This window comes from Strix aluco, chromosome 14, assembly GCF_031877795.1.
Source record: "Strix aluco isolate bStrAlu1 chromosome 14, bStrAlu1.hap1, whole genome shotgun sequence".
In the NCBI taxonomy this organism is placed as follows: Eukaryota; Metazoa; Chordata; class Aves; order Strigiformes; family Strigidae; genus Strix; species Strix aluco.
This window is the reverse complement of record NC_133944.1, coordinates 9,608,610-9,627,430: the sequence shown is the minus strand read 5'-3', so window position 1 is coordinate 9,627,430 and position 18,821 is coordinate 9,608,610. Positions and strand designations below refer to the sequence as shown.

General features: G+C 36.3%; 1 protein-coding gene across 3 annotated transcripts in view; it reads left to right on the top strand.

Annotated features, from left to right (window-relative positions):
* The window catches only part of CDH11 (cadherin 11), an 83,717-nt gene that overhangs the window by 38,617 nt on the left and 26,279 nt on the right, over positions 1-18,821 (top strand). For 2 of the 3 annotated variants that reach the window (XM_074839566.1, XM_074839564.1), the window contains exon 2: positions 2,488-2,618. The gene's annotated coding sequence lies outside the window, so the exon portion shown is untranslated. Of the gene's footprint in view, positions 1-2,487; positions 2,619-5,031; positions 5,294-18,821 lie in introns of those variants that run through there. The other variant, XM_074839567.1, reaches the window with a different exon arrangement.

Genomic DNA, 18,821 nt, shown 5'->3' with positions numbered 1-18,821 from the left:
CATTTCAAAATTGTTCAAGTTGTCACTTTGTATAAACCAACTCTGAAGCCACGGCTTATTTTACACACAAAAAAATCTTGTTAGGAGATTTGATTTAAAGTGCCAGTGTGTCAAATCTATTTGGAGCGTTGGAACTGTTTAATGGATGGTTTTTTGAGTTTTCTTGTAATTATAATTGGACTTTGAAACAGCCTTCTGTAAATACAGCAGTTGTTTTTCTTTTGGCTGTTCTCCCTTTTGTAAAGGTTACAGAGTTAGTAGAACCTTACTATTGAAGCCATATTCAACTGCAGCAGAATATGAGGAAACATAATATGCAGTAAAAGTCATATCTGATACCTGTGTATCAATTAATGAGCTAAACTATTTCTTGTGCTATAGTAATGATGGAAATCATTCAGCAGTCTTAAATCATGTTTTTCATGAAAATTTATATCTGGAGGAGTTTATCCTTGCTTAATGTTAATAGAAGATTTATTTGCTTCAAATAATGATTAGTGCTACAAAAAAATATTGATTTGTAACCTCTGATGTCTGTTTAAATGCAGTGTAACTGGAAAATGGAGCCTTAACTTGACAGTTAAATTATTACATACATGGGGACTTCACTGATGGTCAGGTGTGTGCACAGGAAAGAACTTAATAGTGTAGTGGGTCAGGTTGAGGACTGGTAGTATCTGTTATCAACTATTTGCTGCTTTTAAAAGCAAAAGCAGATCTCAAAAAAAAATAGACCGTAGGGATATGTAAGAAGATATTTTAAGAAATACTTATCTAAGCAACTTCAAATGTCTTGGGTAAAAAGAAATCTTGAGCTGCAGTCATCTTTAAAGATGTTGTCATCTGTAAAGATAGTGAACAAGTTATCAAAATAAGAAAGTTTATTCAGTTTTAGTCTTTCTTTTCATTCATTCATATGAATTATGAATTAGTTCAATAGGATCCTCTATTAAAAAAAATTATTTACATGCAAACTGAGCATATTTTAAAATGCCGTATGTACTTCATAGCAAATTGCATAAATATGTTGCAAGTGTAGAGTATTTTTATAAACCAAGTGCTTTATATATTAGTGACTTGGTCATGACACAAAACATACCTTACTTCGTAGAGTTTACTTTAGCAAAATTCACTTTCTAGGAATGTAGTTTTTATTGAACGTGAATCACAAATTTTTAAAACAGTGAGTCAACATATCTGCAGTCACAACTGGCAGTAGAAGGCACATGACTTTATTTGTTCCTTTGATGGAGTAGGTGTGAAATACGTTTGTGTAATATTGCAATATTGAATATGGAATATTCAGTTAATGCCTATTCATTTCTCCTCAACACTTTTGCTAACAACTTTGAAATTTGGCCTGTGCTGCTGAACTATTTCTCGCCATTAAAACTTGATTGCTTAACAGGGGTGAAAAGTGGTTATAAAATGGAGGATTGATATAGATGAGACAGCTTTAACAGTTAAATACTGCAGAAAATTACTGATTTGGATGTATCAACCCAAATTACAGGGGCTATTTTGCAATAATTCTTCCTAGAAATTCTCAATAAATTTGGCAGTACTGGGTAATTTGGCCTGAGATTTCCTCGGCTAGAATGAATCCTAGTCCTAGGATTCATTTAGTACCCATTTAAGAGTCTATCAAGGTATCAAATGAGCATCAGAAATACAGTGTCTACATCAGTACCTAACAATAGATTACACTGAGTATTGCTTTTGTATTCAGTCACATTAACTGTATTTTTTACTTGTGTGGGAACATGTCAGAAACACACGCGATGAGGAGGGACTGCTCTGTGAAACTGTGAGCATTCTTAACATACTAATTGAAATTCAAGAAAAGACCTCATCTCATAAGAAATGATTCAGCTGGTTTCTTTTTGTTTCTACAGACTGTTTCAACTCACTATCCCATTTATGAAAGAATTTTAACCGTCGAAACCACTATAGATGAACATCTTACAGGCAGAGGCACCTCTTGCTCATTCTCTTACCTCAAATGTTTCATCCTAGATATCTTTTCCCTACTGTAGTGGTAGTTCTACTTACTAAATAATCTACTCCTTCTCCATCGTAATGGTAAAAATTTTCTAATATGCCTTTAGAGCACTTAGAAATGTTCAAAGCACATCTTGTTGGCTAATGGTATCTGCGGCTGTTACTTTTTCCCTACAATCTTGTATTGGATAATGTTCTCAGAACAGATTTTTCCATAGAAGTCTGGTTTTTTTATGAGATAACGAAAAAGATGTGAAAGAATTTTGATATAGCCTCCAGCATTTTAGTTATGGGAACATTCTTGCAATAGTAAGTCTGTTAAAGTAAAAGCTGTTTATTAATTTTCTCCTTGGAATTATTATTTCATTGCTAGTCTTTAAATTCTCTTTAGGCTACTGTGATAGTTTATAGGCTAGACTTTAGTTTTCTTTTATTATGGTACCAACATTGCATTGGATTTCAAATGAACTTTTTCATTCTTTGCAGCCAGATCTGAAATACTGGATAAGTGGCAGCAGAGAGCTTACATCTGCGTTGTCATCATAGTCTCATTAAGTGACATTTCAAATGTGTGGAATATGCTACATAAATTGGCAACAAGTTTCCAGTGGGTGAAGGTAAGTAGTACATCCAAACGTATGATCTCAGTGATGTCAGATATGCATAGCTAGTCTCTTGTTTCTATAGTGTCTACAATAGTTGTACAATATGGGCAATATTTCTTCAGTGACAAATCCCTCACTCAATGTGTGCTGTCAGCCAGTTTTTCTCATGTATCAGACTTTATCCCTTGGTCTTGATTATCACTCAGGAGAGCTGATGCTGTAGGATACTGACCATCCTGTGTCTGTAAAGTATAGTTTGAAAAGGTGCATTTTTTGGATCACGTTTGTGTAATTTCTTGTTTAAAACATTAGAGAACTTGAAAACTCACAGCAATGTAGCACTGAAGAACAGAAATGTAAGAAATTATATCATATTTAGGTTTCCATTTGATTTTATCAGTCAAAAAGATTCATACTTTTCTTATTCTAGGCCTACATGAGTGAGTGATTAATTCCATATTTGGTTCATTTCTCTGATAATTTGTACAATACCACTGAGTTTAATATAACTGCTCAGACTTGGATTAGAAAAAGAATTCAGTGGGGACCCTTAGGCTTCACAGAAGGTGGCTGTGGAAAGTGTGGAAATAGAGCAGTATGGGACACCCTAGATCTCAAAATAGTTATATCTGCTGCTCTGATGCCTTTAATTTTTCATATCCTCTGTGACTTTCAGTTGTGCTATTACTGAAACCAGTGATTCCACAGAGGTGAGAATTGTCCACTGACAGGAGTATCCATGCTTTTTTAAAATTAACACAGAAACAGATTAAATGTAATAGATAATAGATATGTAAATACTATAATTTTTACAGAATCAAAGTCATGATCCCATCTGAATTGTCTAGGATGAAGAGTACAAAGCCAGGATATTAAAGCTCTTTGTCTAGCTGACTCATTCACAGTTTTTACATTCAGTGCACTCAAGTCCTGCTTGACAGATGCTTCATTTCTGTGGAAATGTCCTTGAATGATGATAATCTTATTTCTGGCAGCCAAATGGGCCGTATACTTAAACATCCTTGTGAGCAGCTATATAGGATATGTGTTTATAGTTTCCACTGACTTGTTAAGGTAGACTACAGCAGTTAGTATCAGGCTGAAGCAGTGTATTTGACAGTGATACCAACAGCATCCAATCTAACTTAGGTGGGAAATGTATAATCTCCTTTGTGTCTTGGTAAGAGCTGTAGCTCAACATGTGAGATTCTTATCCTGTCATTCACTAAGCACAAGGGCCAAATTTTGCAAACAATGCTCAGTTCTAGTTAGATACAGCTTTTCAATAGACTGAAGTTTGACTGAAGACTTCCTGACTAGGTTTCACATTCATATGTGTGTATCAAGAAGACATAGCAAAAATATCTTAAATTAGTTATGTGTTCAGTTTCTCTGTGTCTCCCCCCCCATGCACAGTTTTTCTCACCACTGTTTCAGTTTGCCTCTTCTGGCATTTTCTTATATCTCAGTTCAAGACTTAGTTCAGGCCTCTGTCTACTCTTGCTCTTTACTTCAGAGCTACACTTCAAAGTAGGTTTAATTTTTACAAATTATAGGACTGTGAGGAATAACCTTAAAGGAAAGCTTGAAGGCCCATCACTCTCACTAGTATATGAGATAAGTGAATTTAACAAACTGGGTCCCTACTCAAGATTTTTTTCATGTCTTATTTGAGAAACTGTTGTGTCTATTTTCGTAGACTTTTTTACATTTCAGAGTTCAAGCAAGTAATTTCTGAAAGAAAGCTTCCTGCAGAGTGACTGTGGGATGTTCCCTTTGGTTGGAGTGTGAAGTGCCTCCCTGAGAAAGAGGAGGGACAAGAACTGCTTTTGTTGATTATCATGTAAACCTGGGCATCCATATGCCTCTTAAATTCTCTTCTCTTCTTTTGAAAGATCTTTCTTAAATTGTCTCCAGCTGTTCCTGTTCAGGAATGCAGATTTCCTGTTATAGTATCTAGATAATCAAACAGTTGAGAAGGTAAAATATTCATGTTTAACAGTTGTTAATGGCACAAAGAACAACAGGGCAGATGAAAAGACACTACTGAGCTAATCTGAAATGATAACATAGGCTTGGCTACTCAGTCATACTGGAAGATGGTTGGTTGCTTCATTAAGTGGGAATAAGACTAGAGATTTCCTTCCTATAACGCTTGGATTTTCTATACTGAAATTCTAGAGCAAGTGAGAGTAGGCACTACAGATAAATTTCTTCTCAATTATAATACTCTGAAAAGCATTATATGTGAATAAAGGGTCCATGGGTTCCCCAAAAGAAGAATATGGCCATATTTGAAAATCCCTGTCATATAGGATGAGAAACTTGGGTTCACTTATTGAATATATAGATCAGTGTTGTATAATGTATACTTTGCCTCTTTCATATCTAACATCCTTTTTATTATTTGTTTCTAATTCTCACATAATAAGCCTAAACTATAATGGGAAAAATATGGTATTCCTGACATACAAAGTAGATCTTGGAAGGAAATTGCTGTATAGTTTTTTTTTTTTTTTTTTTCCTGCACAAATGCCATGTGGAAAGAAGATTAATTTTCAGTTACTTAGAATCACCTGTCTTATTACAGTGCTATCATGTTTAATGAGCCTACATATCTGAACAGAAAGTATTACATCTGCAATTGCCTGCTTTATCCTGCATTACGCATCTCACTTCACCCTTATGTAAGTAGCAATTTCTATAGGTTTTAAGACTTGAATTTTTGAATTCTCAACTTCAACCCACAAAACTACAACACAGAACAAACACCTAGTATATCTGCAAGATTAGATTATTACATATATTTTTGGATGGATATTAGTAGTCTAAATGAAATAGGATCATATATGAGGTTAAAAGCTTTGATTTTAGTAGGATGACACTCTAAAGCACATCAAATCCTTAGGTTCTTCTTAAAGTAAGGCCTGAAAGTGAAATGTTGAGAAGAGTTATCTGCTTGCGTCAGTCATATTTCACATTGTCTGGTAAGAGATGGAGTCTGAATTTGTTACTTTTGCTTTGCTGGTGCTCTTTTTAGAAATATTATTAGAATAATTATAAGACATATATCCTGGTAAAACAAATACCAAAGAAGAATGTTTATTCTGTTATAGATTACAAAGACCTCTAAAAGACATCAAGTGGGGAAATACATTCACACTGCCCTATCTCTTGTCATCTCAATACCTCCTAGTATGGACATTTTAGATTTTCCTATCTGCTTTTTAATAGCAAATTATTTCTATGAAGTACTGTTGCCTTGAAAGAATCTTGACTTTGTTGAAATGTGTAGTTTTTTTGTTGGAAACCGCTACCTTGTACTTGAACTGAAATTCAGATCTCAGTGACAAAAATTCATCAGACACTCTTCTCTTCATTTTCCCAGTCTTCCGGGAAATCCGAGCTCTATTTGGGTTGCAGTCTGCTCTGCCTGGTGGGCTGGAGAATCCTGGCTGGGCTAAGTCACAGGAAACTCCTGAGGTTCCCCCAAGGCATGAGATTTGCCTAAGCAATGAAGTGATTGCACTGCACAAACTGCAGAGATTGGCCATAAGAGGAGAAAAAGCCATTAAAAGATTGATACATTGACTAAAAAACTCACCAAAAATGCAACTGCTTGTGAGTCGAAACAACTTAAAATATTTTGCATTTAGTTGTGAAATATGTGTTCTGATAAAATTAATTTCTGACAAAATTTCCTTAGTTATTTTAAAGGCGAGAAGTATGAACAAAAAGCTAAATCAAAGTCTTTCAGACACAACTCTGATGGAAATTTATTGAGAAAACTTTTGTCAGCTTTAACTATAAATGCTCTCTATAGTTGCTCTGTCTGGGCTTTAATAATAATAATTATTATTATAATAATAGCATATATTAAAACATACACTGTTGTGCCTCAAGAACAAATGCATCCAGGGCTATAAAAAATATACATGAGAAGAAACTAAATTGTGTCTTGGATATATAATATATAAAAAAATTACTGTGTACTCAGCCATTCAAGGTTTCATATGCAACAAAAACTGTCCTGAATTCTACTCAGAAACTACTTTGCTGTCTCAAACATGGACATATTCTGTATGCTATAAAATAAAACAAAATTTAGCATATTTAATTCTTTTGAGGTATTTAACCAAACCAATTACTGCATTGTTAATCACAGTTGAAGAAAAAACTTTAAAATGGCTTCAGGATCTTTCAGGAATACTTACTAATGTAACCATACAAACATATGCAATTTATGTGGCTTTACTAATCTGTATAAACACTAATAAAGTCATACAAGTTGTGATTGGTAAAATCTAATGTAATGCAAAGGATTTTCCCACTTTATTCCTGACAACCTGCATTTGCAACCATTTAGTTACTTTATTTTAAAATAGCTTTTCAATTACGTTCTAGTGCTGTAGGGGAAAGCCTTTTGACAAAGGCATGACATAAACCATTTATATTGCAGCTCCATCATAGTTCCCATAGCTAAACTAGACTGGACAGTTCATTAAAAAGAAAAATTAATAGTACAAGGTTGCAGGGAAACAATAACAGATTATGACTGGCCTGTGGCAGCCCACTGAATTCGTGTAGTGGAATAAGAATGATTTCCTTGTCTCGTAAATGAAGGTTTGTTCCAAGGTTTTAGGCAAAGTTTATACTTCTATTCCTTTACAGGAAAAAGCTATACAATTTCTTGTCTATAAAAGCAATTCTTTGTAATTCCTGCAGAAGATTAATATGTACTTTTTTAGATGGAAAGCACATATTTAACAATTTTTGAATGCTTAATGACAAACAGAATGTAAAAGATAATAGAATAGAAAACACCAAATGGTCACATCAAAGCAAAAAACTAACCTTCTCAGAGCTGGGCAGAGGCATGGAGGGACAAAGTGAGGGTGCAATCAGGACTCAATCCCATCTTTTCTCATCTAAGGTAGTAATGCTCTAGACCACTCTAAAATTGCTGTACTTCAGTGTACCAAAACCAAAGTATTTGTGATTCAATGGCATTTTTTTTAGGTCTATTGCTGCTACCTGTGTAACATCATATGTGATTTATCTCTTGCTTAAGGTTGTTCTTAAAGGTGTAACCAAGTCCTAATGACCTCTTTCTAGATGTTACTGCATATTTTCCCAGTTTCCTTAGGGTTTCATGGTTCAAATTTTCTGTATAATTCTGGTATGTGTGGCAAGTACACAGACTTATACTTTAATGTTGAAATCTGAGTTTTATTATAGCAATGCTATAAATTCCTGTCTCAGAAGATATTTCAAAGAATATGGGCTCTGGGATGTGTTAACCATTTGTTTTGGCCAGTAGCCACAACCGTCTAATGAATTCAACAGGATAACAGGAGAGGCCAGAAAAGGGGAAGTCTGAGACAATATAATGTTTGGAATCAAACACAGGACTGATCCTCCAGGGTATTCTCTGGTTCTGTTTATGAACACGATCTTCTTTCAGAAACAACAGCCTAAAATACTGGAAAGTCATGGTTCTGGGATCTGATCCCCTTGTACTTTTACAGGTTTATACCCGCTTTTACAGGATGAATTGGGTACTTGGTCTCCCATTCTCCCTTCTCTACCCTCAAATTAGAAAAACAGATTATGTAAACTCAAAAGTCTGGTCACTTGGAGAGGCCTCCTGCCTATCTTGGCTTAGTTTCATGCTATAAGCTATATTTTGTGAACTGAGGCTGCACTGAAGCAAAAATAACCAACCAACCAAGACTTCTTCTTGACCTCCTGAGCTGTTTTCATACTTTCACTGTGGGCAACACGTATGAGTTGCAGCATGTTGGAGAGAAGAATATTTCTCTTAATTTTTAAAGGGAATGTGTTTGCACAGACCTTTAGCACTCACTAATGAGCTGTTCACTAACTGCAAACTTCACTTCTATGTTCTTCTGTTTACATGTCCAAAGGTACCGCTTCAGTCTTCTGTCCCTCTCTGACCTGCATAAGACATAGGCGAGAACAGCCTCATCACAGGGAACAGTCTTTCAGTGAATCACAATGACCCACTCTAAGGAAAGCTCAACAAAGACTGTGTTGTGCTGTTTCACAGTAAAGCTAGTGACCCAGTGATTACTGCTACTTTGCTGCTTGCAGGATAAACAGAATAATACAATAGTTGTGTATTCAAGAAACCTCCCATCAAATGAAATGACCTTTTTTCTCCTTGTAGATCTGTAGTGATTTGATTTGCTTAAAAAGTGCTTTCATTTAACAAATATAAAGATCAATTAAATGTTTAAGTAGGAAAACTTTCCAGCAAAGAATAGAATGGTAATGGCTTTTTAAAATAACTGTCAAAACCAGCTCTCCTAAGCAGAGGTTGGTGCTCTGTTGGCCCAATCATTATCCAGGTTACTACTGCTCCCCACATGCTGTTGTTACCTCCTTTCAGCACAGACTGTTTCTTTAACATGAGCTCACACATGGTTGACAACATTGCCTTTTGTTTGACTGAACTACTTTGCTTGTGAGCAGTTACCAGTGTGTTGCAGCCAGGTTTCTGACTAGGCAGCTTGAAGTCTTCATCAGTTTATTATGTTACAGCTTGTGGAGCTCATTTAGGCCAAAGGAACAAAACTTGTATGTAAAGCCAAGACTCTTAACCTAAAGTCTTAACAGTCTAACCAAAGAATTATTAGTTCACCCGTGTTGAGCTCTTATACAAATTACGTACAGTTAAAAGTGATACACACAAGCTTTCTAGTAACTACCCTTTCTCTGGTGTCATGCTCGCCATCAGCTGCCTCTCAGGCAGATGTCTTCAGGCAGGGATGGGGATGGAGGGCCCTTGCATCCAAGAGCAATACGTGATGGTTCCTTCTTCCTCCTCACTCTAGAATCCACCTGGAGTTGTTTTTATGTTTGCTAACATGCTCCACATCTCCATACCTTGCACTTTCTTCATTGGTCTGTAGTTCCACATTACATTCAGCTTAACTGTGAATGGTATGTTTTACGTATATTCAATATTGTCCTTTGTTCTCTGTGTTATCTTTAAAACTGGTTTTGTGCAGCTTCCAAGGTTGCATTCGTTCAATAGCTGGTAGCTGACTCCTGGTGAGTAGTTTACAGCCCTGGGGCTTCCACTATCATCTTTTACCTGGACTTTCAAATCTCCTTATATCATCCCATGCCTGTCTGTATGCTGCATTTTATTTGGGGGTCAGAGATAGTTTGTTCCATATGGAATAGTGAATTGTTATTGTTATCTATTTATTACAAATATATATATAAACCAACTGTATTACAACACACAGTCATCCAAAGCTAAGCAAAAAGCCAAAACAAATTAGGCAATAGTCACCTGGTCCTTAGATAACTTGTTACAGCCAAATAAGTTATCCAAAACCAAGCCCCAGGCAGGTCAAAACAAATCCCAATGAAACCTAACAAGTCCTAGTGGATCCTGTGCTGTCAGCTTCACACACAGCCTTTGGCATGTTGCAAGCAATGGTAATACTATTTTAGAATCATATAATGGCATGGGTCTGAAGGGACCTTAAAGATCATCTAGTTCCAACCCCCTGCCATGGGCAGGGACACCTTCCACTAGACCAGGTTGCTCAAAGCCCCGTCCAACCTGGCCTTGAACACTGCCAGGGAGGGGGCAGCCACATTGCTGGCTCAGAGTCAGTTTTCCATCCACTAATACCCCCAAGTCCTTCTCTGCAGGGCTGCTCTCAATCCACTCCTCGCCCAGCCTGTATTTGTGCTGGGGATTGCCCCGATCCATGTGCAGGACCTTGTACTTGGCCTTGTTGAACCCCATGAGGTTTGCACAGACCCACCTCTCAGGCCTGTCCAGGTCCCTCTGGATGGCACATCCCTTCCCTCCAGTGTGTCGACTGCACCACACAGCTCGATGTCTTTGGTGAACTTGTTGAGGGTGCACTCGATCCCACTGTCCATGTTGCCGACAAAGATGTTAAACAGCACTGGTCTCAATACCACTTGTCACCGCTTTCCACTTGGACATCGAGACATTGACTGCAACTCTTTGAGTATGACCATCCAGACAATTCCTTATCCACGGCGTGGTTTACCCTTCAGATCCATGTTTCTCCAATTTAGAGACAAAGATATTGTGCGGGACAGTGTCAAATACTTTGCACAAGTCCAGGTAGATGATATCAGTTGCTCTTCGCTTATCCACGAACGCTGTAACCCCATCATAGAGGGCCACCAAATTTGTCAAGCGCGATTAGCTCTTAGTGAAGCCACGTTGGCAGTCACCAATCATCTCCTTATTTCCCTTGTGCCCTAGCACAGTTTCCAGGAGGATCCGCTCCATGATCTTGTCGGGAACAGAGATGAGACTGACTGTCCTGTATTTCCCTGAGTCTTCCTTTCTTCCGTTTTTAAAAATGTGAGTTATGTTTCCCCTTTTCCAATCAGCAGGAACTTCACCAGACTTCTACGACTTCTCAAATACAATGACTTAGCCACTTCATTCACTTTATCCACCAGTTCCCTCAGGACCCATGGATGTGTCTCATCAGGTCCCATGGACTTGTGCACCTTAAGGTTCCTTAGATGGTCTCAAACCTGATCTTCTACAGTGGGTGGCTCTTCATTCTCCCAGTCCCTCCCTCTGCCTCCTGTGGCATACTTGGGCAGTAAGGCTGGAGCACTTGCTGGTGAAGACAGTCTCAGCCTCTCCATATCCGTACCTCCGTATCCGTATTTTACTGGCTTACAAAGCTCTGAAGTTTTAACAAGTTCATGTTACATATGGAGAATTGTTTTTACAGCATTTAATTAATCCCCATTTTAAAATAGGCATTTAGTAAACAAATTTATCAATCTTATTCTTACATAATAATTTGTGTCACATATTATAGTTGGGTTTAGTTATAACTGTTTACAAATAGCATAGCATAATATAAGTGCCTGTGTATGACCTTCACGATGAGTTCTTTCTGCTTATAATATATATTTATCATTCTTTGGGTCTGATTCTAAACTCACTTATTGAAGCTTAAGCCAGAAGGGGTCCACAAAATTTGCACAAAGAGTTTAACAAAAAAATCGTATTAAGATTGTTAAGGCAATGTTTACCCTGACAACCATTACATTTGAACAAGAAATATGTCTGTCTGTTCAGAAAGATGTTCCCAGTTCTTGGATGAATCCCCAGATCCAGTTTCTCCAGCTGGTGCCTGTCTGTTGATTTATTCTCTCTGACCACTGGATTACCAGGAAGCTATTTTTGATTGTAGGTGAAGTACAAATGATACCAAATAATTCTTTTCACTTTTGCTTGCTCTTATGAGTTTTTGAGTTGAAAAACATTGTCTTTTGGTCGTTGAAGTGGCAAGAAAATACAAGGTTAGCATTGTAGAAGAGCATTATATTGCTATCCTTGGATGCGATTATTGTAAAGAAACCATAAAGAAATTCAAATACTAATCCATATGGATTAGTTTTATGCAACCTTATATTATTTACCAAAGAGATTTAAAGGAAAAAGGAAGATGGGAGTGTTCAGCATTATACACAAAGAAAAACATACTCACTTAAGTTTTGCATAGGCTTTTAAATTAAAAACTCCAGTTTCTTTGTAATGTGAACAAAACCAGCAAGCATCAGTATTGCTTTTAAATTCTGTGAAGTCTGAGATACCAGACTAGACCAGAGAACAAGGTATATGGTTGAGTCAGCCTGTTCTCATGGTTAAATCGGTGGATGCCACAGGTTGCTTAGCAGGTATATGGCAAATTTCCACAAATAATAGGGGAATCTTTGCAAAGTTAAAAAAACTTAATCTGAGAAAAAACATAAACAAAACTCATAGTACGCTCAACACACTGCAACTAACAATTTTAGCCTGACTTGTAACCAAGAGGAAAAGTACACATGAAACATAAAGTTATGTATTTGGAAATTACTTGGAACTGTGAAAGCCTCATTTCTCTCTATTAAAGATGGTAAAATTCACAGAGGTGAGAGGTATTTCATCCAATGAATCTGCCATATGCAGAACCTTCATAACAGAACTATAGTAACCTGGTCTCCAAAGCCTCACGCTCCTGCAAACATGATGCATTTGTGCTCGCACAGAGAATGACATTTTATACAATATACTTGCTCATTAGTCTTGGACTTTCAGTTACCTTCATCTTGTCCACCAGCTATTTGCTGCTAACATGGTAATTTGGGCTTCTAGTTCACACTAGCTCTCTTGGGCTTAACGCATATGGTCTTTAAAAGCTTTCTATTGACACAACTTCCATTTTCTTTCTCTATGCTCTCCCAGGACTGTTAGCAGTCATTTTAGTTTGTTTCTTATTTCAACTGTCAAGTTGATGTTTCCTTTATAAAAACTGAAAAGGTCCAAATTTCTAAATATTTCATCCTTTTTCCAATAAATGTAACAAGTACTGATGTATTTAGAAAGATTATGTTTGGTGACAGAGTCTCTCATCTCCCTTTAACCTAATACTTCCTTTTCCAGAAAAAAACCATAATTACTTCAAGAGCAATTTATTTAATTACCATTATGGGAGACTTCAAAGGAAATTGGTTGGATTGAAATAGTGGTATCACACTGGCAACTTTTTGAAAAGAACATTTTGGTAGAAAATATGCTGAATGTAAGGCTGTATTTAATGTGACAAAAATGCCTCATGCTATTCTTTTGACCAAAGCTTTCAGTCTTTTTTTTTTTTTTTTTAATATATGTGTGTGTATATATATACACACATATGTATCTTAATTCTTTTTGTTATTGGCCTCTATTTTTCTTCTATGAATATAAATTCTTTACCCTGTACTTGCCTCATATTAAGATCATTCCATCCAAAAATTATACTGTTCTCAATCCAGCAGTTCTACCAAGTGTCATGTTGTTTTTAACACTTCACTGGTCTTCATTAGGGAAAAAACTATCTGTTATTGATTTGGAAGCTAAAGCTTTACCTGACTGTATGCATGCTCATTCACATGCAAGTACTTTTACACTGTCCTGTTCATTAAAAAAGGCATTGGTGATCTAAGATGCAGAAATCTAAGATTGCTGATCTAAGCCGCAGATATATTTCACAAGTCCTGATTATTGCACTCTTAAGGTCAAGACTTGCCCCTGACATCGGAAAAATGGTGGCAAAGGTAGAGTATTTAAATCTCCAAAACATATAATGTACTTCCAGAAGATATCTAATTATAGTGGATTCATAGTTTCCGCTATGAATAACACTAATCTAATTAAACAAATGCCCATTTTTGCCAATTTCCCATGACCAGCTTTCTGTGAAACATCAGTTTCTGAAACTAAGACTTTTATGCAAGAACAACTATAGGTTCAAGGTATTTAAATTTTGCCTCATCTGCATGATGTCATGGTGCCAAACATTGTTCCAAATGTAGCAAGGCACTGCCTTAAAACTATTGTTAACCATTTCTGTCAGAAGAATAGAAATGAAGTGTTTTGTCACGATTGTCTGCAATTACAGGTCAGAAATGCTGCCAATCTATAATCTCTGGGATGTATTAGTATTTCATATGATCAGTTAGAAATTCGTAATGAACAGGTTTAACACAAAATGAATTATGTTCATGAAAAATATACTGAATCATTTGCCCTTTCTGCAAATGTATCATTTGCATGAAAAACAAATTTTAATTGCAAGCTGACAAGTCTGTCTTTTTTGTGCTATTTATATGCTTAGCATCTAATTTCATCACCTTAGCACCTTTGTTGCATTTTTTTGTTTTGTATCATAATATTGGGAATTGTGTCTTAGTCTTATAGCTTTGGAACACTGAAAATACGGATAGCTCCTTTGATTTGTGTTCAGAGCAAGTCAGGCTGCACAGGAAGCCAAAGGGAAAGTTGTATCTAATGAAGGTGGTGTTTTCTTTGTGTGTTTGTTTTTTAAGTTAAATGGAAATCTCAGAAGATATGCCAATATTATTTGAATTATGATCTTGTGATTTAATGGATTGTAAATAAAAATTTAAATTTGCAGTTTTGGTCTTTTCAGCTGTAGCGTCCCATTAGGTACTTAAACAGTGATGGTGTCCTTTATTAGAGCTATTGATGCTGTATTAGGAATGTGTTTGAATATTGTGATGTTATTCTCTCATGCTATCAAACCATAATAGGTCTCTTCACAGACAATCTCTGCCTATGAAAAAATTAATTATTGATTCAGTTTTTCATTCAAAAAAATCTCAAAGTAGCTTTTATGCTCTCTACGGAAGGAATTTGCACTAAACTGGAACAGTTAAGCAAACTATCAAAAAGAACCTTACATGTTCATGGCTGAAGGATCTGAACTCTTCCCTCTGCAGCTCCGAGAAAGCTGAGGAAAGGAAAAGGCTCTTTGATTAGAAATTTAGTTCTCACCTTTTTTCTCTAGCAAATGTATTTGAAAAAGACACTCTTAGTAATTCACTAACTTGTCAAGTTTTATAAAGATAACTGTTACAGAGAATCTAATTATGTGAACCTCTCTAAATGAGAGTCATAGCAGTTGTTAGACTTAAACAAACTGCTGTCAGTGTGCTTTGCATGTGCTTCTGAAGTGCCAATCTTTTATCAGAAACTTTCCTATTTGAGGGAGACCAGACTGAAGAGGACCAGGAGATCAAGTAGTCTACTAGAATTATATTCAAAGTGGAAAAACGTTTTATAGAGGAACACATTGGTCATATAAAGACCCCACAGGATGCTGTAATAGTTTGGCATTTCAGCAGCACTTCTGAAGCTGCCTCTAGAAATGAAGCTGTAAGTACAATACCACAGATCGAGTTTAGATTTCTGACTGCGTGGATGCTGTCAGCCCTTCAGCAAGAGATTATAGATCAGAACAGAACTGTATTGCTTGTTGGAATTCTTTCTGGTTTGGTTTGGTAGCTGAGTAGGCCTGCCTATAGCCATTAGTTTTTGAAAGGTTTTCAGTTACCACTTTTAGTCTTGACTTTCTGTCTCATTTTTGGCATAAAACAAAGAGACTGTCAGTCACAGGACAAGTGTTATTTAGCCATTCAGAAGTATAAATTCTTAGAGAAAAAAAATATTAAGGGTTGGCTTATCATGTAAGTACAGCATTAGTAGTTGGAAGTATGTTGACTTTAGCTGTCAATTATTTCCTCCTTGGAGTATCATTTATAGCACTTACATAATAGTAAACTGTATTGAAACTAGCATAGACATAGGCTGCAGCTATATTGGCCTTTGAGTACACAGGAAATGATGAGAATTCCAGTTTGTCTAAGGTGCACAAGAATGCAATTACTATTTAAAATAAACTCTACCAAGATCTTAGTCATTACTTCAAATGACTCTATCAATCACCATGTTCTTTAATAAGACTACCTTTCTTAAGCTAGTTGTTTTCCTGTAGAGTTTATGCTTAAAAACAGGCAGCCTCTGTCACATTTATCTTAAGTGGATCTCCCCAGAGCAGCAAGTAAATGTAAAACTCTGTTTACAGCCATTTTTCATTTCCCAAGCCTTTTAATATCACTCTCTCAGGCTTACTTCTATGTTATTCACTTCATAATGTACTAAGTTGTCTTCCTACTGCTTTGTATGAGGTACACCAAATGGCAATTTCACTATTCTTGAACGAGTACAAATTAAATCAAAGCCTGGTGAAAATACTTTCCTTCCATGATGATTTCAGAGGTGGATACTGAAGGATGTATCACATTGTATTAGACAGGAGGCTAGTTTTCTTCCTCTTTCCTGCAAAATGACTTCTATTTTCAGTAAGCCATCATTTTATGGTTTTGTCTATGGTTTCCTAATACTTAGTCTGAAAGCTGCTACAGGAGAGCATGGCTACATTTTGAAAACTGTTCTTTGGAGCAGCTGGGGATTGTTGGCTTTAAACTCTCAGTAATCCAATACAGTGCTATAAAACATAATTTAAAAATGCAAAGGATTAATATTTTCTTTTGTAGGACTCTACAGAACTGAGAATAGCATTCCACAAAATTTACTTAGCATTTTTAAGGTGACTTCTATTGGTAAAGATGAAAATTGCCAGTACTGTAAAGATTTTATTTATGTATTTAGTACATACAAATCTTGCCTTGACCTAGAATTCCGCTGTAGTAGGATACCCCTAGAATCTTGGCTGTTTGCACACCATATATAAAGCTATATATATGCTTAGCTCTGTAGAACTGCAACCTCAGATTATAATCCTTTGCAATTGTATTGTGCTCCTGTGCAAAACAGCAGAATATGAATTGGGAGAGTGTGAGGCTCTCAATGTTCAATGGAACAACTAAGAGAATTTTTTTCCCAAGTACCTTTAAATATGAAAAATTTCCTTTTCTGGACTAAATACTTTTGTCTCATAAGACTAATTATGTTTTGTGAATGACACAAAAGACCTTATATAAATTTGCATTCAGATGAGGGTTATTTGCTGTTCGCTCCAGTGAGACCTGAAATATGCTTCCACAAGAAGAGAGATTCGGTATTTCAGAAGGGCTCACAGGGAGTTAGTTGCTGGCAGTCTGTTTTAGAATTACACATTGGGAAAAATGAGATTTACCAGTTACATATACAGCATGAAAATCTTTTCCTGTATCAGAGATCAGACCTCTTGTCATTTAAACAAAACATTTTACATTAGCTACTGCATATTGGCCTTTAATGCTTGGTTCCCAGTAGATACATATATACATGGCTAGTCTCACAGGGTTAGTCATATTCATAAAGTCAGTTTGCTGGGCATGGAGTCCTTTAGTTTTTAATTTTCTTACATTGTATGTGATGAGTAAGGGCCGTGGTCCTGGCAATTAGAGAGGGAACTCTGCTGGTGTGTGAATAGAGGTCTATGTTCCAATGCTGCCCTGGGAGAAGGGGTTCATCTGAGGAAGCAAAAATCCATCTCCTAATGGGACGATTTCCTGACTGGAAAGACGTGCATAAAGCCCTTAACTGCTGAGGTGTAGCTGAAAGTTAAAGAAGCTGATATTATCTCATCCTCCCGTTCAAGTTGTTCCATTTAAAGTAGAACTTGCAACTGATGGTACACCAGTGTTGCACTTTTCTCAATTCTGCATACCATATAAGTAGTTCTATCAAGGAAAAATCAGGCATACTCTGTTTCCAGTGGAAAAATACAATAATCCTAATTCTAGTCTTGTCCAGATTTAGAGTACCTAGAATCTCACAGAAGTTTGGCATTTTTCAGGACTAAAGCATTTATTTTAAGAACTGGGTTTGCTATATATATCATGCATATATAGATCGATAGATGGATAGATATAGATATGCTATATAGCAGAGCTTGATACATTGCTAACGTTATTTCATATAAATAAAATGAGATGCCTTTTTTTCCACAAGTGTGTTGTAGTGAGTCTAAGCTAAAAACTATTCAAAGATTGGTCTGATAATGCAGAACAGTTTTAAATCAAAAAGTAATTGAGAGAATTAAATTAAATGTGAAAGGTACTGATTCTTGGTATTTTATCTTGTTTCAAAAAAAAAGGGGGCAGGCTATTTGTTCATCTTTATGTACCATTTTCTTGAAATGAGTCAAGGAAGAGAACAAAGTTTTGTTAAACAGGAAAAAATTAAATTAAAACCAAATGTTAGGTTATCAAGATGTGTGAAGCTTACTGGTTAGTGCTGAATAGCTTTCTGCAAGAAGTAGTATCCTTCAAAAATATTTTCATATTGATTTATATAAATTTATTGAAAATACTTAGGTGTCAGGTATTTCAATTCAGCAGTCTACAAGAGGTTAAAAAATACATGTCAGACTGAACTCCTGCATTCACACCGTTATGCATACATTCACCAATGCACATGAGTAATGAAACAGTTGTGCACAGAACTATTCCACATCCATGTATTTTATTAAAAACTCCCAAAGTACTTAAATTCATGATATGCCCTAAAGATTAACCAGTGTGGGCTCAGTGGGACTCAACTGATTATTTGATCTGGAAATCTTTTTCCTACCTTCTTTCCATGTGAACTGCTCATTTTTCATGACCCCGCTTACAGTATTCAAGGAAGAAAGAGACTCTTTGCTAACCATTTAAGTTAAACCATGGAGTATGAGCCCTGAGGCTGCTTGCAACAGCCCTATCCCAAAAGCAGAAAAATGTCTAGGTTCTTGTTAGCTTTGCTATGCCTGATTACACAGAGGAGACGCCCAGCTGGGCCTGCCGCTCCATCCTTACGCCTAAAACTCAGACACTCTTAACTCCAGAACTAATATG